The following is a 22,514-nucleotide window of genomic DNA, read 5'->3' on the forward strand; positions in this document are numbered from 1 at the left end:
AAAGTTTTTCCACAATACCTGACGACCATTTAATTTTTGGGCCTCAGTGGCGCAATGGTTAGCGCGTTCAGCTGTTAACCGAAAGGTTGGTGGTTCGAGCCCAAACGAGAGAGGATTTGTGGGGTCTCAGAAGTAGCGTGAAAAGTCGTAACTTTTCAACAATACCTGACAACCATTTAATTTTTGGGCGTCCGTGGCGCAATGGTTAGCGCGTTCGGCTGTTAACCGAAAGGTTGGTGGTTCGAGCCCATCCAGGAGCGGTGTTGTGACGTCTCAGATGTGACGTAAAAAGTCAAGGTTTTTACACGATACCTGACGAGCATTTAACTTTTGGGCTTCCGTGGCGCAATGGTTAGCGCGTTCGGCTGTTAACCAATAGGTTGGTGGTTCGAGCCCATCCGGGAGCGGTGTTGTGAGGTCTCAGATGTGACGTAAAAAGTCAAGGTTTTTACACAATATCTGACGAGCATCTAATTTTTGGGCTTCCGTGGCGCAATGGTTAGCGCGTTCAGCTGTTAATCGAAAGGTTGGTGGTTCGAGCCCACCCGGGAGAGGTGTTGTGGGGTCACAAATGTAACGTAGAAAGCCAAAGTTTTTCCACAATACCTGACAACAATTTAATTTCTGAGCTTCCGTGGCTCAATGGTTAGCGCGTTCGGCTGTTAGCCAATAGGTTGGTGGTTCGAGCCCATCCGGGAGCGGTGTCGTGAGGTCTCAGATGTGACGTAAAAAGTCAAGGTTTTTACACAATACCTGACGAGCATTTAACTTTTGGGCTTCCGTGGCGCAATGGTTAGCGCGTTCGGCTGTTAACCAATAGGTTGGTGGTTCGAGCCCATCCGGGAGCGGTGTTGTGAGGTCTCAGATGTGACGTAAAAAGTCAAGGTTTTCCACAATACCTGACAACCATTTAATTTCTGAGCTTCCGTGGCTCAATGGTTAGCGCGTTCGGCTGTTAACCAATAGGTTGGTGGTTCGAGCCCAACCGGGAGCGGTGTTGTGGGATCCGAAATGTAACGTAGAAAGCCAAAGTTTTTGCACAATAAATGACGACCATTTAATTTTTGGGCTTCCGTGGCGCAATGGTTAGCGCGTTCGGCTGTTAACCAATAGGTTGGTGGTTCGACCCCATCCGGGAGCGGTGTTGTGAGGTCTCAGATGTGACGTAAAAAGTCAAGGTTTTTACATAATACCTGACGAGCATTTAACTTTTGGGCTTCCGTGGCGCAATGGTTAGCGCGTTCGGCTGTTAACCAATAGGTTGGTGGTTCGAGCCCATCCGGGAGCGGTGTTGTGAGGTCTCGGATGTGACGTAAAAAGTCAAGGTTTTTACACAATACCTAACAAGCAATTAAGTTTTGGGCTTCCGTGGTGCAATGGTTAGCGCGTTCGGCTGTTAACCAATAGGTTGGTGGTTCGAGCCCATCCGGGAGCGGTGTTGTGAGGTCTCAGATGTGACGTAAAAAGTCAAGGTTTTTACACAATACCTGACGACCATTTAATTTTTGGGCTTCCGTGGCGCAATGGTTAGTGGAATCAGCTGTTAACCGAAAGGTTGGTGGTTCGAGCCCAAACGAGAGAGGATTTGTGGGGTCTCAGATGTAGCGAGAAAAGTCGTAACTTTTCCACAATACCTGACGAACATTTAATTTTTGGGCTTCCGTGGCGCAGTAATTAGCGCGTCCAGCTCTTAATCGAAAGGTTGGTGGTTCGAGCCCACCCGGAAGAGGTGTTGTGGGGTCTCAGATGTTGCGTTAAAAGTCAAAACTTTTCCACAATACATGACAACCATTTAATTTCTGAGCTTCCGTGGCTCAATGGTTAGCGCGTTCGGCTGTTAATCGAAAGGTTGGTGGTTCGAGCCCATCCGGGAGCGGTGTTGTGAGGTCTCAGATGTAGCGTGAAAAGTCAAACTTTTTCCATAATACGTGATAACCATTTATTTTCTGAGCTTCCGTGGCTCAATGGTTAGCGCGTTCGGCTGTTAACCGAAAGGTTGGTGGTTCGAGCCCATCCGGGAGCGGTGTTGTGAGGTCTCAGATGTGAAGTAAAAAGTCAAGGTTTTACCTCAATACCTGACGAAAATTTAATTTTTGGGCTTCAGTGGCGCAATGGTCAGCGCGTTCAGCTGTTAACCGAAAGGTTGTTGGTTCGAGCCCTCCCGGGAGCGGTGTTGTGACGTCTCAGATGTAACGTAAAATGTCAGAGTTTTTCCACAACACCTCACGAACATTTAACTTTTGTGCTTCCGTGGCGCAATGGTTAGCGCGTTCAGCTGTTAATCGAAAGGTTGGTGGTTCGAGCCCGCCCGGAAGAGGTATTGTGTGGTCTCAGATGTAGCGTAAAAAGTCAAAACTTTTCCACAATACGTGACAACCATTTAATTTCTGAGCTTCCGTGGCTCAATGGTTAGCGCGTTCGGCTGTTAATCGAAAGGTTGGTGGTTCGAGCCCATCCGGGAGCGGTGTTGTGAGGTCTCAGATGTAGCGTGAAAAGTCAAACTTTTTCCATAATACGTGATAACCATTTATTTTCTGAGCTTCCGTGGCTCAATGGTTAGCGCGTTCGGCTGTTATCCAATAGGTTGGTGGTTCGAGCCCACCCGGGAGCGGTGTTTTGGGATCTCAAATGTAACGTAAATAGCCAAAGTTTTTCCACAATACCTGACGACCATTTAATTTTTGGGCCTCAGTGGCGCAATGGTTAGCGCGTTCAGCTGTTAACCGAAAGGTTGGTGGTTCGAGCCCAAACGAGAGAGGATTTGTGGGGTCTCAGAAGTAGCGTGAAAAATCGTAACTTTTCAACAATACCTGACAACCATTTAATTCTTGGGCGTCCGTGGCACAATGGTTAGCGCGTTCAGCTGTTAATCGAAAGGTTGGTGGTTCGAGCCCACCCGGGAGAATTGTTGTGGGGTCTCAAATGTAACGTAGAAAGCCAAAGTTTTTCCACAATACCTGACAACAATTTAATTTCTGAGCTTCCGTGGCTCAATGGTTAGCGCGTTCGGCTGTTAACCAATAGGTTGGTGGTTCGAGCCCATCCGGGAGCGGTGTCGTGAGGTCTCAGATGTGACGTAAAAAGTCAAGGTTTTTACACAATACCTGACGAGCATTTAACTTTTGGGCTTCCGTGGCGCAATGGTTAGCGCGTTCGGCTGTTAACCAATAGGTTGGTGGTTCGAGCCCATCCGGGAGCGGTGTTGTGAGGTCTCAGATGTGACGTAAAAAGTCAAGGTTTTCCACAATACCTGACAACCATTTAATTTCTGAGCTTCCGTGGCTCAATGGTTAGCGCGTTCGGCTGTTAACCAATAGGTTGGTGGTTCGAGCCCACCCGGGAGCGGTGTTGTGGGATCTGAAATGTAACGTAGAAAGCCAAAGTTTTTGCACAATAAATGACGACCATTTAATTTTTGGGCTTCCGTGGCGCAATGGTTAGCGCGTTCGGCTGTTAACCAATAGGTTGGTGGTTCGACCCCATCCGGGAGCGGTGTTGTGAGGTCTCAGATGTGACGTAAAAAGTCAAGGTTTTTACATAATACCTGACGAGCATTTAACTTTTGGGCTTCCGTGGCGCAATGGTTAGCGCGTTCGGCTGTTAACCAATAGGTTGGTGGTTCGAGCCCATCCGGGAGCGGTGTTGTGAGGTCTCGGATGTGACGTAAAAAGTCAAGGTTTTTACACAATACCTAACAAGCATTTAACTTTTGGGCTTCCGTGGTGCAATGGTTAGCGCGTTCGGCTGTTAACCAATAGGTTGGTGGTTCGAGCCCATCCGGGAGCGGTGTTGTGAGGTCTCAGATGTGACGTAAAAAGTCAAGGTTTTTACACAATACCTGACGAGCATTTAACTTTTGGGCTTCCGTGGCGCAATGGTTTGCGCGTTCGGCTGTTAACCAATAGGTTGGTGGTTCGAGCCCATCCGGGAGCGGTGTTGTGAGGTCTCAGATGTGACGTAAAAAGTCAAGGTTTTTACACAATATCTGACGAGCATCTAATTTTTGGGCTTCCGTGGCGCAATGGTTAGCGCGTTCAGCTGTTAATCGAAAGGTTGGTGGTTCGAGCCCACCCGGGAGAGGTGTTGTGGGGTCTCAAATGTAACGTAGAAAGCCAAAGTTTTTCCACAATACCTGACAAAAGTTTAATTTCTGAGCTTCCGTGGCTCAATGGTTAGCGCGTTCGGCTGTTAACCAATAGGTTGGTGGTTCGAGCCCACCCGGGAGCGGTGTTGTGTGATCTCAAATGTAACGTAGAAAGCCAAAGTTTTTCCACAATACCTGACGACCATTTAATTTCTGATCTTCCTTGGCTCAATGGTTAGCGCGTTCGGCTGTTAACCAATAGGTTGGTGGTTCGTGCTCACCCGGGAGCGGTGTTTTTGGATCTCAAATGTAACGTAAATAGCCAAAGTTTTTCCACAATACCTGACGACCATTTAATTTTTGGGCGTCCGTGGCGAATGGTTAGCGCGTTCGGCTGTTAACCGAAAGGTTGGTGGTTCGAGCCCATCCGGGAGCGGTGTTGTGAGGTCTCAGATGTGAAGTAAAAAGTCAAGGTTTTACCTCAATACCTGACGAAAATTAAATTTTTGGGCTTCAGTGGCGCAATGGTCAGCGCGTTCAGCTGTTAACCGAAAGGTTGGTGGTTCGAGCCCTCCCGGGAGCGGTGTTGTGACGTCTCAGATGTAACGTAAAATGTCAGAGTTTTTCCACAACACCTGACGAACATTTAACTTTTGTGCTTCCGTGGCGCAATGGTTAGCGCGTTCGGCTGTTAACCGAAAGGTTGGTGGTTCGAGCCCATCCGGGAGCGGTGTTGTGAGGTCTCAGATGTGAAGTAAAAAGTCAAGGTTTTACCTCAATACCTGACGAAAATTTAATTTTTGGGCTTCAGTGGCGCAATGGTCAGCGCGTTCAGCTGTTAACCGAAAGGTTGGTGGTTCGAGCCCTCCCGGGAGCGGTGTTGTGACGTCTCAGATGTAACGTAAAATGTCAGAGTTTTTCCACAACACCTGACGAACATTTAACTTTTGTGCTTCCGTGGCGCAATGGTTAGCGCGTTCGGCTGTTAATCGAAAGGTTGGTGGTTCGAGCCCATCCGGGAGCGGTGTTGTGAGGTCTCAGATGTAGCGTGAAAAGTCAAACTTTTTCCATAATACGTGATAACCATTTATTTTCTGAGCTTCCGTGGCTCAATGGTTAGCGCTTTCGGCTGTTATCCAATAGGTTGGTGGTTCGAGCCCACCCGGAAGCGGTGTTTTGGGATCTCAAATGTAACGTAAATAGCCAAAGTTTTTCCACAATACCTGACGACCATTTAATTTTTGGGCCTCAGTGGCGCAATGGTTAGCGCGTTCAGCTGTTAACCGAAAGGTTGGTGGTTCGAGCCCAAACGAGAGAGGATTTGTGGGGTCTCAGAAGTAGCGTGAAAAGTCGTAACTTTTACACGATACCTGACGAGCATTTAACTTTTGGGCTTCCGTGGCGCAATGGTTAGCGCGTTCGGCTGTTAACCAATAGGTTGGTGGTTCGAGCCCATCCGGGAGCGGTGTTGTGAGGTCTCAGATGTGACGTAAAAAGTCAAGGTTTTTACACAATACCTAACGAGCATTTAATTTTTGGGCTTCCGTGGCACAATGGTTAGCGCGTTCAGCTGTTAATCGAAAGGTTGGTGGTTCGAGCCCACCCGGAAGAGGTGTTGTGGGGTCTCAAATGTAACGTAGAAAGCCAAAGTTTTTCCACAATACCTGACAACAATTTAATTTCTGAGCTTCCGTGGCTCAATGGTTAGCGCGTTCGGCTGTTAACCAATAGGTTGGTGGTTCGAGCCCATCCGGGAGCGGTGTCGTGAGGTCTCAGATGTGACGTAAATAGTCAAGGTTTTTACACAATACCTGACGAGCATTTAACTTTTGGGCTTCCGTGGCGCAATGGTTAGCGCGTTCGGCTGTTAACCAATAGGTTGGTGGTTCGAGCCCATCCGGGAGCGGTGTTGTGAGGTCTCAGATGTGACGTAAAAAGTCAAGGTTTTCCACAATACCTGACAACCATTTAATTTCTGAGCTTCCGTGGCTCAATGGTTAGCGCGTTCGGCTGTTAACCAATAGGTTGGTGGTTCGAGCCCACCCGGGAGCGGTGTTGTGGGATCTGAAATGTAACGTAGAAAGCCAAAGTTTTTGCACAATAAATGACGACCATTTAATTTTTGGGCTTCCGTGGCGCAATGGTTAGCGCGTTCGGCTGTTAACCAATAGGTTGGTGGTTCGACCCCATCCGGGAGCGGTGTTGTGAGGTCTCAGATGTGACGTAAAAAGTCAAGGTTTTTACATAATACCTGACGAGCATTTAACTTTTGGGCTTCCGTGGCGCAATGGTTAGCGCGTTCGGCTGTTAACCAATAGGTTGGTGGTTCGAGCCCATCCGGGAGCGGTGTTGTGAGGTCTCGGATGTGACGTAAAAAGTCAAGGTTTTTACACAATACCTAACAAGCATTTAACTTTTGGGCTTCCGTGGTGCAATGGTTAGCGCGTTCGGCTGTTAACCAATAGGTTGGTGGTTCGAGCCCATCCGGGAGCGGTGTTGTGAGGTCTCAGATGTGACGTAAAAAGTCAAGGTTTTTACACAATACCTGACGAGCATTTAACTTTTGGGCTTCCGTGGCGCAATGGTTTGCGCGTTCGGCTGTTAACCAATAGGTTGGTGGTTCGAGCCCATCCGGGAGCGGTGTTGTGAGGTCTCAGATGTGACGTAAAAAGTCAAGGTTTTTACACAATATCTGACGAGCATCTAATTTTTGGGCTTCCGTGGCGCAATGGTTAGCGCGTTCAGCTGTTAATCGAAAGGTTGGTGGTTCGAGCCCACCCGGGAGAGGTGTTGTGGGGTCTCAAATGTAACGTAGAAAGCCAAAGTTTTTCCACAATACCTGACAACCGTTTAATTTCTAAGCTTCCGTGGCTCAATGGTTAGCGCGTTCAGCTGTTAACCAATAGGTTGGTGGTTCGAGCCCACCCGGGAGCGGTGTTGTGTGATCTCAAATGTAACGTAGAAAGCCAAAGTTTTTCCACAATACCTGACGACCATTTAATTTTTGGGCTTCCGTGGCGCAATGGTTAGCGCGTTCGGCTGTTAACCAATAGGTTGGTGGTTAGAGCCCATCCGGGAGCGGTGTTGTGAGGTCTCAGATGTGACGTAAAAAGTCAAGGTTTTTACACAATACCTGACGAGCATTTAATTTTTGGGCTTCCGTGGCACAATGGTTAGCGCGTTCAGCTGTTAATCGAAAGGTTGGTGGTTCGAGCCCACCCAGGAGAGGTGTTTTGGGGTCTCAAATGTAACGTAGTAAGCCAAAGTTTTTCCACAATACCTGACAACAATTTAATTTCTGAGCTTCTGTGTCTCAATGGTTAGCGCGTTCGGCTGTTAACCAATAGGTTGGTGGTTCGACCCCATCCGGGAGCGGTGTTGTGAGGTCTCAGATGTGACGTAAAAATCAAGGTTTTTACATAATACCTGACGAGCATTTAACTTTTGGGCTTCCGTGTCGCAATGGTTAGCGCGTTCGGCTGTTAACCAATAGGTTGGTGGTTCGAGCCCATCCGGGAGCGGTGTTGTGAGGTCTCAGATGTGACGTAAAAAGTCAAGGTTTTTACACAATACCTAACGAGCATTTAACTTTTGGGCTTCCGTGGCACAATGGTTAGCGCGTTCAGCTGTTAATCGAAAGGTTGGTGGTTCGAGCCCACCCGGGAGAGGTGTTGTGTTGTCTCAAATGTAACGTAGAAAGCCAAAGTTTTTCCACAATACCTGACAACAATTTAATTTCTGAGCTTCCGTGGCTCAATGGTTAGCGCGTTCGGCTGTTAACCTATAGGTTGGTGGTTCGAGCTCATCCGGGAGCGGTGTTGTGAGGTCTCAGATGTGACGTAAAAAGTCAAGGTTTTTACACAATACCTGACGAGCATTTAACTTTGGGCTTCCGTGGCTCAATGGTTAGCGGGTTCGGCTGTTAACCAATAGGTTGGTGGTTCGAGCCCATCCGGGAGCGGTGTTGTGAGGTCTCAGAAGTAACGTAAAATGTCAGAGTTTTTCCACAATACCTGACGAACATTTAATTTTTGGGTTTCCGTGACGCAATGATTAGCGCGTTCAGCTGTTAATCGAAAGGTTGAAGGTTCGAGCCCACCCGGGAGAGGTGTTGTGGGGTCTCAGATGTAGCGTAAAAAGTCAAAACTTTTCCACAATACGTGACAACCATTTAATTTCTGAGCTTCCGTGGCTCAATGGTTAGCGCGTTCGGCTGTTAACCAATAGGTTGGTGGTTCGAGCCCATCCGGGAGCGGTATTGTGACGTCTCAGATGTGACGTTAAAAGTCAAGGTTTTTCCAAAATACCTGACGACCATTTAATTTTTGGGCTTCCGTGGCGCAATGGTTAGCGCGTTCAGCTGCTATTCAAAAGACTGGTGGTTTGAGCCCTCCCGGGAGCGGTGTTGTGACGTCTCAAATGTAACATAAAATGTCATAACTTTTCCACAATACGTGACAACCATTTAATTTCTGAGCTTCCTTGGCTCAATGGTTAGCGCGTTCGGCTGTTAACCAATAGGTTAGTGGTTCGAGCCCATCCGGGAACGGTGTTGTGAGGTCTCAGATGTGACGTAAAAAGTCAAGGTTTTTACACAATACCTGACAAGCATTTAATTTTTGGGCTTCCGTGGCGCAATGGTTAGCGCGTTCGGCTGTTAACCAATAGGTTGGTGGTTCGGCCCCTGTTTGTCGTAGAGCCGAGATATTAAGCAAAATGTTCGTCAACTTTGGTATCGTCTCACTTATTTTTATTATGTTACTTATGATTTTTGCACTAAACTTTGGAGGCTCATAACTCTTGTTCTACAAGAGATACTGGGATCTCCTTTGGATATGTTATAGTACTCTTTGCTCCCCATACAAGGATACTTTAAACTTGAGGCTACCTCAATATCGTCGTCAACTTACTTTTTGTCTCACTTATTGTTATAAGGTTACTTTTGATTTTTGAAAATATACTTTGCAGGCTCGTAACTCTGTTTCTACTGGAGATACGGGGATGTCCTTTGAGTATGTTATAGACCAATTTGTCCCCCATCTAGCCATACTAAGAATTAGGGCTACGACAAACAGTAGTCGAGTAATTAAGCTAATCGTATACAAACAAACCCCTCCATAGGAAATACATTAGACTAAATTCTGGAGGCTCGTAACTCTGGTTCTACCAGAGATACGGGGATGTAAATAATGTGACCTTGACACAAATGTTCGGATAATTATAAAAAAAAACTTCGCGGTTTCGAACCTGTGGCCTTCCGGGAGTGAGGCGGATGCGATAACCGCTACACTAAAGATATGTTATTATTTTTAATCGAAAGAACAGGGTCAAGTAATTAAGCAATACGTGAACAAACAAACCCCTCCATAGAAAATGCATTAGACTATACTTTGCAGGCCCATAACTCTGTGTCTACTAGAGATACGGGGATATCCTTAGGATATGTTATAGTCCAAATTGTCCCCCATCTAACCATACTAAAAACTTTGGGCTACGACAAACAGGGGCCGAGTACTTAAGCAAAACGTAACGAAACAAACCCGCTCCATAGGAAATGCATTAGACTATAGTTTGCAGGCTCGTAACTCTGTTTCTATTGGAGATACGGGGATGTAAATAATGTGACCTTGACACAAATGTTCGGATAATTATAAAAAAAAACTTCGCGGTTTCGAACCTGTGGCCTTCCGGGAGTGAGGCGGATGCGATAACCGCTACACTAAAGATATGTTATTATTTTTAATCGAAAGAACAGGGTCAAGTAATTAAGCAATACGTGAAAAAACAAACCCCTCCATAGAAAATGCATTAGACTATACTTTGCAGGCTCCTAACTCTGTTTCTACTGGAGATACGGGGATGTCCTTTGAGTATGTTATAGTCCAATTTGTCCCCCCTCTAACCATACTAAAAACATTGAGCTACGACAAACAGTAGTCGAGTAATTAAGCTAATCGTAAACAAACAAACCCCTCCATAGGAAATGCATTAGACTATACTTTGCAGGCCCATAACTCTGTGTCTACTAGAGATACGGGGATGTCCTTAGGATATGTTATAGTCCAAATTGTCCCCCATCTAACCATACTAAAAAATTTGGGCTACGACAAACAGGGGCCGAGTACTTAAGCAAAACGTAACGAAACAAACCCCCTCCATAGGAAATGCATTAGACTATAGTTTGCAGGCTCGTAACTCTGTTTCTATTGGAGATACGGGGATGTCCTTTGAGTATGTTATAGTCCAATTTGTCCCCCATCTAACCATACTAAAAACATTGAGCTACGACAAACAGGGGGCGAGTAATTAAGCAAAACGTAAACAAACAACCCGTCCATAGCAAATGCATTAGACTATACTTTGCAGGCCCATAACTCTGTGTCTACTAGAGATACGGGGATGTCTTTAGGATATGTTATAGTCCAAATTGTCCCCCATCTAACCATACTAAAAACATTGAGCTAGGACAAACAGGGTCCGTGACGTAAAAGCCAAAGTTTTTCCACAATACCTGACAACCGTTTAATTTCTGAGCTTCCGTGGCTCAATGGTTAGCGCGTTCGGCTGTTAACCAATAGGTTGGTGGTTCGAGCCCACCCGGGAGCGGTGTTGTGTGATCTCAAATGTAACGTAGAAAGCCAAAGTTTTTCCACAATACCTGACGACCATTTAATTTCTGATCTTCCTTGGCTCAATGGTTAGCGCGTTCGGCTGTTAACCAATAGGTTGGTGGTTCGTGCTCACCCGGGAGCGGTGTTTTTGGATCTCAAATGTAACGTAAATAGCCAAAGTTTTTCCACAATACCTGACGACCATTTAATTTTTGGGCGTCCGTGTCGAATGGTTAGCGCGTTCGGCTGTTAACCGAAAGGTTGGTGGTTCGACCCCATCCGGGAGCGGTGTTTTGAGGTCTCAGATTTGACGTAAAAAGTCAAGGTTTTTACACAATACCTGACGAGCATTAAACTTTTGGGCTTCCGTGGCGCAATGGTTAGCGCGTTCGGCTGTTAACCAATAGGTTGGTGGTTCGAGCCCATCCGGGAGCGGTGTTGTGAGGTCTCAGATGTGACGTAAAAAGTCAAGGTTTTTACACAATACCTGACGAGCATTTAACTTTTGGGCTTCCGTGGCGCTATGTTTAGCGCGTTCGGCTGTTAACCAATAGGTTGGTGGTTCGAGCCCATCCGGGAGCGGCGTTGTGAGGTCTCAGATGTGACGTAAAAAGTCAAGGTTTTTACACAATACCTGACGAGCATTTAATTTTTGGGCTCCCGTGGCGCAATGGTTAGCGCGTTCAGCTGTTAATCGAAAGGTTGGTGGTTCGAGCCCACCCGGGAAAGGTGTTGTGGGGTCTCAAATGTAACGTAGAAAGCCAAAGTTTTTCCACAATACCTGACGACCATTTAATTTTTGGGCTTCCGTGGCGCAATGGTTAGCACGTTCGGCTGTTAACCAATAGGTTGGTGGTTCGAGCCCATCCGGGAGCCGTGTTGTGAGGTCTCAGATGTGACGTAAAAAGTCAAGGTTTTCCACAATACCTGACAACCATTTAATTTCGGAGCTTCCGTGGCTCAATGGTTAGCGCGTTCGGCTGTTAACCAATAGGTTGGTGGTTCGAGCCCACCCGGGAGCGGTGTTGTGGGATCTGAAATGTAACGTAGAAAGCCAAAGTTTTTGCACAATAAATGACGACCATTTAATTTTTGGGCTTCCGTGGCGCAATGGTTAGCGCGTTCGGCTGTTAACCAATAGGTTGGTGGTTCGACCCCATCAGGGAGCGGTGTTCTGAGGTCTCAGATGTGACGTAAAAAGTCAAGGTTTTTACATAATACCTGACGAGCATTTAACTTTTGGGCTTCCGTGGCGCAATGGTTAGCACGTTCGGCTGTTAACCAATAGGTTGGTGGTTCGAGCCCATCCGGGAGCGGTGTTGTGAGGTCTCAGATGTGACGTAAAAAGTCAAGGTTTTTACACAATACCTAACGAGCATTTAACTTTTGGGCTTCCGTGGCGCTATGTTTAGCGCGTTCGGCTGTTAACCAATAGGTTGGTGGTTCGAGCCCATCCGGGAGCGGTGTTGTGAGGTCTCAGATGTGACGTAAAAAGTCAAGGTTTTTACACAATACCTGACGAGCATTTAATTTTTGGGCTCCCGTGGCGCAATGGTTAGCGCGTTCAGCTGTTAATCGAAAGGTTGGTGGTTCGAGCCCACCCGGGAAAGGTGTTGTGGGGTCTCAAATGTAACGTAGAAAGCCAAAGTTTTTCCACAATACCTGACGACCATTTATTTTTTGGGCTTCCGTGGCGCAATGGTTAGCACGTTCGGCTGTTAACCAATAGGTTGGTGGTTCGAGCCCATCCGGGAGCCGTGTTGTGAGGTCTCAGATGTGACGTAAAAAGTCAAGGTTTTCCACAATACCTGACAACCATTTAATTTCGGAGCTTCCGTGGCTCAATGGTTAGCGCGTTCGGCTGTTAACCAATAGGTTGGTGGTTCGAGCCCACCCGGGAGCGGTGTTGTGGGATCTGAAATGTAACGTAGAAAGCCAAAGTTTTTGCACAATAAATGACGACCATTTAATTTTTGGGCTTCCGTGGCGCAATGGTTAGCGCGTTCGGCTGTTAACCAATAGGTTGGTGGTTCGACCCCATCAGGGAGCGGTGTTCTGAGGTCTCAGATGTGACGTAAAAAGTCAAGGTTTTTACATAATACCTGACGAGCATTTAACTTTTGGGCTTCCGTGGCGCAATGGTTAGCACGTTCGGCTGTTAACCAATAGGTTGGTGGTTCGAGCCCATCCGGGAGCGGTGTTGTGAGGTCTCAGATGTGACGTAAAAAGTCAAGGTTTTTACACAATACCTAACGAGCATTTAACTTTTGGGCTTCCGTGGCGCAATGGTTAGCGTGTTCGGCTGTTAACCAATAGGTTGGTGGTTCGAGCCCATCCGGGAGCGGTGTTGTGAGGTCTCAGATGTGACGTAAAAAGTCAAGGTTTTTACACAATACCTGACGAGCATTTAACTTTTGGGCTTCCGTGGCGCAATGGTTAGCGCGTTCGGCTCTTAACCAATAGGTTAGTGGTTCGAGCCCACCCGAGAGCGGTGTTGTGGGATCTGAAATGTAACGTAGAAAGCCAAAGTTTTTGCACAATAAATGACGACCATTTAATTTTTGGGCTTCCGTGGCGTAATGGTTAGCGCGTTCGGCTGTTAACCAATAGGTTGGTCGTTCGACCCCATCCGGGAGCGGTGTTGTGAGGTCTCAGATGTGACGTAAAAAGTCAAGGTTATAAAGATGAAGGTTAATTTGTCTCACTTAATTTAAATTCGAATTTTTAACTAGCACTCTCGGCAACGGCCATATCTTAGGCCGAGTTACGTCGATTTTGAAAATGTTATTAAAAATCGAGGTACATTTTTATTTATTGTTCAATCGAGATGAAATCACTTTTAATGAGTGTTTTATTGGAATTACGCTACATATGAGACCCAACAACACCTCTCCCGGGTGGGCTCGAACCACCAACCTTTCGATTAACAGCTGAACGCGCTAACCATTGCGCCACGCAAGCCCAAAAATTAAATGTTCGTCAGGTATTGTGGATAAGTTATGACTTTTTACGTTACATCTGAGACCCTACAACACCTCTCCCAGGTGGGCTCGAACCACCAACCTTTCGATTGACAGCCGAACGCGCTAACCATTGAGCCACGGAAGCTCAGAAATTAAATGGTTGTCACGTATTGTGGAAAAGTTTTGACTTTTTACGCTACAACTGAGACCCCACAACACCTCTTCCGGGCGGGCTCGAACCACCAACCCTTCGATTAACAGCTGAACGCGCTAACCATTGCGCCACGGAAGCCCAAAAGTTAAATGTTCGTCAGGTGTTTTGGAAAAACTCTGACATTTTACGTTACATCTGTGACGTCACAACACCGCTCCCGGGAGGGCTCGAACCACCAACCTTTCGGTTAACAGCTGAACGCGCTGACCATTGCGCCACTGAAGCCCAAAAATGAAATTTTCGTCAGGTATTGAGGTAAAACCTTGACTTTTTACTTCTCATCTGAGACCTCACACCACCGCTCCCGGATGGGCTCGAACCACCAACCTTTCGGTTAACAGCCGAACGCGCTAACCATTCGCCACGGACGCCCAAAAATTAAATGGTCGTCAGGTATTGTGGAAAAACTTTGGCTATTTACGTTACATTTGAGATCCAAAAACACCGCTCCCGGGTGGGCTCGAACCACCAACCTATTGGTTAACAGCCGAACGCGCTAACCATTGAGCCACGGAAGATCAGAAATTAAATGGTTGTCACGTATTGTGGAAAAGTTTTGACTTTTAACGCTATATCTGAGACCCCACAACACCTCTTCCGGGTGGGCTCAAACCACCAACCTATTGGTTAACAGCCGAACGCGCTAACCATTGAGCCACGGAAGATCAGAAATTAAATGGTTGTCACGTATTGTGGAAAAGTTTTGACTTTTAACGCTACATCTGAGACCCCACAACACCTCTTCCGGGTGGGCTCAAACCACCAACCTTTCGATTAAGAGCTGGACGCGCTAATTACTGCGCCACGGAAGCCCAAAAATTAAATGTTCGTCAGGTATTGTGGAAAAACTCTCACATTTTACGTTACATCTGAGACGTCACAACACCGCTCCCGGGAGGGCTCGAACCACCAACTTTTCGGTTAACAGATGAACGCGCTGACCATTGCGCCACTGAAGCCCAAAAATTAAATTTTCGTCAGGTATTGAGGTAAAACTATGACTTTTTACTTCACATCCGAGACCTCACAACACCGCTCCCGGATGGGATCGAACCACCAACCTTTCGATTGACAGCCGAACGCGCTAACCATTGAGCCACGGAAGCTCAGAAATTAAATGGTTGTCACGTATTGTGGAAAAGTTTTGACTTTTTACGCTACATCTGAGACCCCACAACACCTCTTCCGGGTGGGCTCGAACCACCATTCTTTCGATTAACAGCTGAACGCGCTAACCATTGCGCCACGGAAGCCCAAAAATTAAATGTTCGTCAGGTATTGTGGAAAAACTCTGACATTTTACGTTACATCTGAGACATCACAACACCGCTCCCGGATGGGCTAGAACCTCCAACCTATAGGTTAACAGCCGAACGCGCTAACCATTGAGCCACTGAAGCCCAAAAATTAAATTTTCGTCAGGTATTGAGGTAAAACTTTGACTTTTTACTTCACATCTGAGGCCTCACAACACCGCTCCCGGATGGGCTCGAACCACCAACCTTTCGGTTAACAGCCGAACGCGCTAACCATTGCGCCACGGACGCCCAAAAAAAAATGGTCGTCAGGTATTGCGGAAAAACTTTGGCTATTTACGTTACATTTGAGATCCAAAAACACCGCTCCCGGGTGGGCTCGAACCACCAAGCTATTGGTTAACAGCCGAACGCGCTAACCATTGAGCCACGAAAGATCAGAAAATAAATGGTTATCACGTATTATGGAAAAAGTTTGACTTTTCACGCTTCATCTGAGACCTCACAACACCTCTCCCGGGTGGGCTCGAATACCAACCTTTCGATTAACAGCTGAACGCGCTAACCATTGCGCCACGGAAGCCCAAAAATTAAATGCTCGTCAGGTATTGTGGAAAAACTCTGACATTTTACGTTACATCTGAGACGTCACAACACCGCTCCCGGGAGGGCTCGAACCACCAACCTTTCGGTTAACAGCTGAACGCGCTGACCATTGCGCCACTGAAGCCCAAAATTTAAATTTTCGTCAGGTATTGAGGTAAAACCTTGTCTTTTTACTTCACATCTGAGACCTCACAACACCGCTCCCGGATGGGCTCGAACCACCAACCTTTCGGTTAACAGCCGAACGCGCTAACCATTCGCCACGGACGCCCAAAAATTAAATGGTCGTCAGGTATTGTGGAGAAACTTTGGCTATTTACGTTACATTTGAGATCCAAAAACACCGCTCCCGGGTGGGCTCGAACCACCAACCTATTGGTTAACAGCCGAACGCGCTAACCATTGAGCCACGGAAGATCAGAAATTAAATGGTTGTCACGTATTGTGGAAAAGTTTTGACTTTTAACGCTACATCTGAGACCCCACAACACCTCTTCCGGGTGGGCTCGAACCACCAACCTTTCGATTAAGTGCTCGACGCGCTAATTATTGCGCCACGGAAGGCCAAAAATTAAATGTTCGTCAGGTATTGTGGAAAAACTCTGACATTTTACGTAACATCTGAGACGTCACAACACCGCTCCCGGATAGGCTCGAACCACCAACCTTTCGGTTAACAGCCGAACGCGCTAGCCATTGCGCCACGGACGCCCAAAAATTAAATGGTTGTCAGGTTTTGTTGAAAAGTTACGACTTTCACGCTACATCTGAGACCCCACAAAACCTCTCTTTTGGGCTCGAACCACCAACCTTTCGGTTAACAGCTGAACGCGCTAACCATTGCGCCACGGAAGCCCAAAAATTAAATGGTCGTCAGGTATTGTGGAAAAACTTTGGCTATTTACGTTACATTTGAGATCCAAAAACACCGCTCCCGGGTGGGCTCGAACCACCAAGCTATTGGTTAACAGCCGAACGCGCTAACCATTGAGCCACGAAAGATCAGAAAATAAATGGTTATCACGTATTATGGAAAAAGTTTGACTTTTCACGCTACATCTGAGACCTCACAACACCTCTCCCGGGTGGGCTCGAACCACCAACCTTTCGATTAACAGCTGAACGCGCTAACCATTGCGCCACGGAAACCCAAAAAATAAATGCTCGTTAGGTATTGAGGTAAAACTTTGACTTTTTACTTCACATCCGAGACCTCACAACACCGCTCCCGGATGGGCTCGAACCACCAACCCTTCGATTAACAGCCGAACGCGCTAACCATTGAGCCACGGAAGCTCAGAAATTAAATGGTTGTCACGTATTGTGGAAATGTTTTGACTTTTTATGCTACATCTGAGACCCCACATCACCTCTTCCGGGTGGGCTCGAACCACCAACCTTTCGATTAACAGCTGAACGCGCTAACCATTGCGCCACGGAAGCCCAAAAAATAAATGTTCGTCAGGTATTGTGGAAAAACTCTGACATATTACGTTACATCTGAGACATCACAACACCGCTCCCGGATGGGCTATAACCACCAACCTATTGGTTAACAGCCGAACGCGCTAACCATTGAGCCACGGAAGCTCAGAAATTAAATGGTTGTCAGGTATTGTTGAAAAGTTACGACTTTTCACGCTACATCTGAGACCCCACAAAACCTCTCTCGTTTGGGCTCGAACCACCAACCTTTCTGTTAACAGCTGAACGCGCTGACCATTGCGCCACTGAAGCCCAAAAATTAAATGTTCGTCAGGTATTGTGGAAAAACTCTGACATTTTACGTTACATCTGAGACGTCACAACACTTCTCCCGGATGGGCTCGAACCACCAACCTATTAGTTAATAGCCGAACGCGCTAACCATTGCGCCACTGAAGCCCAAAAATTAAATTTTCGTCAGGTATTGAGGTAAAATTTTGACTTTTTACTTCACATCTGAGGCCTCACAACACCGCTCCCGGATGGGCTCGAACCACCAACCTTTCGGTTAACAGCCGAATGCGCTAACCATTCGCCACGGACGCCCAAAAATTAAATGGTCGTCAGGTATTGTGGAAAAACTTTGGCTATTTACGTTACATTTGAGATCCAAAAACACCGCTCCCGGGTGGGCTCGAACCACCAACCTATTGGTTAACAGCCGAACGCGCTAACCATTGAGCGATGAAAGCTCAGAAAATAAATGTTTGTCACGTATTGTGGAAAAGTTTTGACTTTTTACGCTACATATGAGACCCAACAACACCTCTCCCGGGTGGGCTCGAACCACCAACCTTTCGATTAACAGCTGAACGCGCTAACCATTGCGCCACGCAAGCCCAGAAATTAAATGTTCGTCAGGTATTGTGGAAAAACTCTGACATTTTAAGTTACATCTGAGACGTCACAACACTTCTCCCGGATAGGCTCGAACCACCAACCAATTGGTTAACAGCCGAACGCGCTAACCATTGAGCCACAGAAGCTCAGAAATTAAATGGTTGTTAGGTTTTGTGGATAAGTGTGACATTATGCTTTGTATTATTAGTAGGCCAGTTTATGAACAGCCCCATATTAGCTTAATGTCTATTATTTATCTAATCTCTCGTGTATAAAAAGGCCCCCTCTCTGTGTTAAAAATTCAGTCTATCTCGGACCTCGATCATGTATAAATCATTGTAAATAAAACCATAGTTTTAAAGTATCAACTCCTGTGTAGTCGTACAAACACACAACATGGTGTCAGAAGTTCGTTAATGTGGTATTTAGTCGCGCGATATCACGGTTAGCTTTAATTCGTTAATCAGTAATCGACTAGATTTGCGGTCTACCTCGACACGGAAAATGCAGAACGCCGCAGCCTTTCAAGTGCAACCGCCTTGCCAATTCAACTTTTCGAATTCCAATGAGTGGCCCCGATGGAGGAGGAGGTTCGAGAGATTCAGATCCGCGTCCGGTCTTAGTTCCAAGACAGGAGAGGAACAAGTCAACGCGTTAATATACATGATGGGCGACAAAGCTGATGACGTATTCTTGTCATTTACGTTTGCCACCGATGCAGAGAAGTCTGACTTCTGCGTTCAGCTGTTAATCGAAAGGTTGGTATTCGAGCCCACCCGGGAGAGGTGTTGTGAGGTCTCAGATGAAGCGTGAAAAGTCAAACTTTTTCCATAATACGTGATAACCATTTATTTTCTGATCTTTCGTGGCTTAATGGTTAGCGCGTTCGGCTGTTAACCAATAGCTTGGTGGTTCGAGCCCACCCGGGAGCGGTGTTTTTGGATCTCAAATGTAACGTAAATAGCCAAAGTTTTTCCGCAATACCTGACGACCATTTTTTTTGGGCGTCCGTGGCGCAATGGTTAGCGCGTTCGGCTGTTAACCGAAAGGTTGGTGGTTCGAGCCTATCCGGGAGCGGTGTTGTGAGGCCTCAGATGTGAAGTAAAAAGTCAAAGTTTTACCTCAATACCTGACGAAAATTTAATTTTTGGGCTTCAGTGGCGCAATGGTTAGCGCGTTCGGCTATTAACCAATAGGTTGGTGGTTCGAGCCCATCCGGGAGAAGTGTTGTGACGTCTCAGATGTAACGTAAAATGTCGGAGTTTTTCCACAATACCTGACGAACATTTAATTTTTGGGCTTCAGTGGCGCAATGGTCAGCGCGTTCAGCTGTTAACCGAAAGGTTGGTGGTTCGAGCCCAAACGAGAGAGGTTTTGTGGGGTCTCAGATGTAGCTTGAAAAGTCGTAACTTTTCATCAATACCTGACAACCATTTAATTTCTGAGCTTCCGTGGCTCAATGGTTAGCGCGTTCGGCTGTTAACCTATAGGTTGGAGGTTCTAGCCCATCCGGGAGCGGTGTTGTGATGTCTCAGATGTAACGTAAAATGTCAGAGTTTTTCCACAATACCTGACGAACATTTAATTTTTGGGCTTCCGTGGCGCAATGGTTAGCGCGTTCAGCTGTTAATCGAAAGAATGGTGGTTCGAGCCCACCCGGAAGAGGTGTTGTGGGGTCTCAGATGTAGCGTAAAAAGTCAAAACTTTTCCACAATACGTGACAACCATTTAATATCTGAGCTTCCGTGGCTCAATGGTTAGCGCGTTCGGCTGTCAAACGAAAGGTTGGTGGTTCGATCCCATCCGGGAGCGGTGTTGTGAGGTCTCGGATGTGAAGTAAAAAGTCATAGTTTTACCTCAATACCTGACGAAAATTTAATTTTTGGGCTTCAGTGGCGCAATGGTCAGCGCGTTCAGCTGTTAACCGAAAAGTTGGTGGTTCGAGCCCTCCCGGGAGCGGTGTTGTGACGTCTCAGATGTAACGTAAAATGTGAGAGTTTTTCCACAATACCTGACGAATATTTAATTTTTGGGCTTCCGTGGCGCAGTAATAAGCGCGTCCAGCTCTTAATCGAAAGGTTGGTGGTTTGAGCCCACCCGGAAGAGGTGTTGTGGGGTCTCAGATATAGCGTTAAAAGTCAAAACTTTTCCACAATACGTGACAACCATTTAATTTCTGATCTTCCGTGGCTCAATGGTTAGCGCGTTCGGCTGTTAACCAATAGGTTGGTGGTTCGAGCCCACCCGGGAGCGGTGTTTTTGGATCTCAAATGTAACGTAAATAGCCAAAGTTTTTCCACAATACTTGACGACCATTTAATTTTTGGGCGTCCGTGGCGAATGGTTAGCGCGTTCGGCTGTTAACCGAAAGGTTGGTGGTTCGAGCCCATCCGGGAGCGGTGGTGTGAGGTCTCAGATGAGAAGTAAAAAGTCAAGGTTTTACCTCAATACCTGACGAAAATTTAATTTTTGGGCTTCAGTGGCGCAATGGTCAGCGCGTTCAGCTGTTAACCGAAAGGTTGGTGGTTCGAGCCCTCCCGGGAGCGGTGTTGTGACGTCACAGATGTAACGTAAAATGTCAGAGTTTTTCCAAAACACCTGACGAACATTTAACTTTTGGGCTTCCGTGGCGCAATGGTTAGCGCGTTCAGCTGTTAATCGAAGGGTTGGTGGTTCGAGCCCGCCCGGAAGAGGTGTTGTGGGGTCTCAGTTGTAGCGTAAAAAGTCAAAACTTTTCCACAATACGTGACAACCATTTAATTTCTGAGCTTCCGTGGCTCAATGGTTAGCGCGTTCGGCTGTCAATCGAAAGGTTGGTGTTTCGAGCCCACCTGGGAGAGGTGTTGTAGGGTCTCAGATGTAACGTAAAAAGTCATAACTTATCCACAAAACCTAACAACCATTTAATTTCTGAGCTTCTGTGGCTCAATGGTTAGCACGTTCGGCTGTTAACCAATTGGTTGGTGGTTCGAGCCTATCTGGGAGAAGTGTTGTGACGTCTCAGATGTAACGTAAAATGTCAGAGTTTTTCCACAATACCTGACGAACATTTAATTTTTGGGCTTGCGTGGCGCAATGGTTAGCGCGTTCAGCTGTTAATCGAAAGGTTGGTGGTTCGAGCCCATCCGGGAGAGGTGTTGTTGGGTCTCATATGTAGCGTAATTCCAATAAAACACTCATTAAAAGTGATTTCATCTCGATTGAACAATAAATAAAAATGTACCTCGATTTTTAATAACATTTTCAAAATCGACGTAACTCGGCCTAAGATATGGCCGTTGCCGAGAGTGCTAGTTAAAAATTCGAATTTAAATTAAGTGAGACAAATTAACCTTCATCTTTATAACCTTGACTTTTTACGTCACATCTGAGACCTCACAACACCGCTCCGGGATGGGCTCGAACCACCAACCTATTGGTTAACAGCCGAACGCGCTAACCATTGAGCCACGGAAGCTCAGAAATTAAACGGTTGTCAGGTATTGTGGAAAAACTTTGGCTTTTTACGTTACATTTGAGACCCCACAACACCTCTCCCGGGTGGGCTCGAACCACCAACCTTTCGATTAACAGCTGAACGCGCTAACCATTGCGCCACGGAAGCCCAAAAATTAGATGCTCGTCAGATATTGTGTAAAAACCTTGACTTTTTACGTCACATCTGAGACCTCACAACACCGCTCCCGGATGGGCTCGAACCACCAACCTATTGGTTAACAGCCGAACGCGCTAACCATTGCGCCACGGAAGCCCAAAAGTTAAATGCTCGTCAGGTATCGTGTAAAAACCTTGACTTTTTACGTCACATCTGAGACGTCACAACACCGCTCCTGGATGGGCTCGAACCACCAACCTTTCGGTTAACAGCCGAACGCGCTAAAAATTGCGCCACGGACGCCCAACAATTAAATGGTTGTCAGGTATTGTTAAAAAGTTACGACTTTTCACGCTACTTCTGAGACCCCACAAATCCTCTCTCGTTTGGGCTCGAACCACCAACCTTTCGGTTAACAGCTGAACGCGCTAACCATTGCGCCACTGAGGCCCAAAAATTAAATGGTCGTCAGGTATTGTGGAAAAACTTTGGCTATTTACGTTACATTTGAGATCCCAAAACACCGCTCCCGGGTGGGCTCGAACCACCAACCTATTGGATAACAGCCGAACGCGCTAACCATTGAGCCACGGAAGCTCAGAAAATAAATGGTTATCACGTATTATGGAAAAAGTTTGACTTTTCACGCTACATCTGAGACCTCACAACACCGCTCCCGGATGGGCTCGAACCACCAACCTTTCGATTAACAGCCGAACGCGCTAACCATTGAGCCACGGAAGCTCAAAAATTAAATGGTTGTCACGTATTGTGGTAAAGTTTTGACTTTTTACGCTACATCTGAGACCACACAATACCTCTTCCGGGCGGGCTCGAACCACCAACCTTTCGATTAACAG

At 46.6% G+C, this 22,514-nt stretch overlaps 3 non-coding genes across 3 annotated transcripts; 1 reads left to right on the forward strand and 2 right to left on the reverse strand.

Annotated features, from left to right (window-relative positions):
• Nucleotides 1-13,730: 13,730 nt before the first annotated feature.
• TRNAD-GUC (transfer RNA aspartic acid (anticodon GUC)) lies at nt 13,731-13,803 on the reverse strand. The gene has a single exon. It is a non-coding gene; the product is annotated as a tRNA-Asp (tRNA).
• A 1,102-nt stretch (nt 13,804-14,905) lies between these two features.
• TRNAD-GUC (transfer RNA aspartic acid (anticodon GUC)) lies at nt 14,906-14,978 on the reverse strand. The gene has a single exon. It is a non-coding gene; the product is annotated as a tRNA-Asp (tRNA).
• Nucleotides 14,979-19,798: 4,820 nt separating this feature from the next.
• On the forward strand, nt 19,799-19,871 carry TRNAD-GUC (transfer RNA aspartic acid (anticodon GUC)). The gene has a single exon. It is a non-coding gene; the product is annotated as a tRNA-Asp (tRNA).
• Nucleotides 19,872-22,514: the final 2,643 nt, after the last annotated feature.

This window comes from Phalangium opilio, unplaced genomic scaffold (assembly GCF_054372755.1).
Source record: "Phalangium opilio isolate 3A_F unplaced genomic scaffold, DU_Popi_V2 ptg000390l_1, whole genome shotgun sequence".
In the NCBI taxonomy this organism is placed as follows: Eukaryota; Metazoa; Arthropoda; class Arachnida; order Opiliones; family Phalangiidae; genus Phalangium; species Phalangium opilio.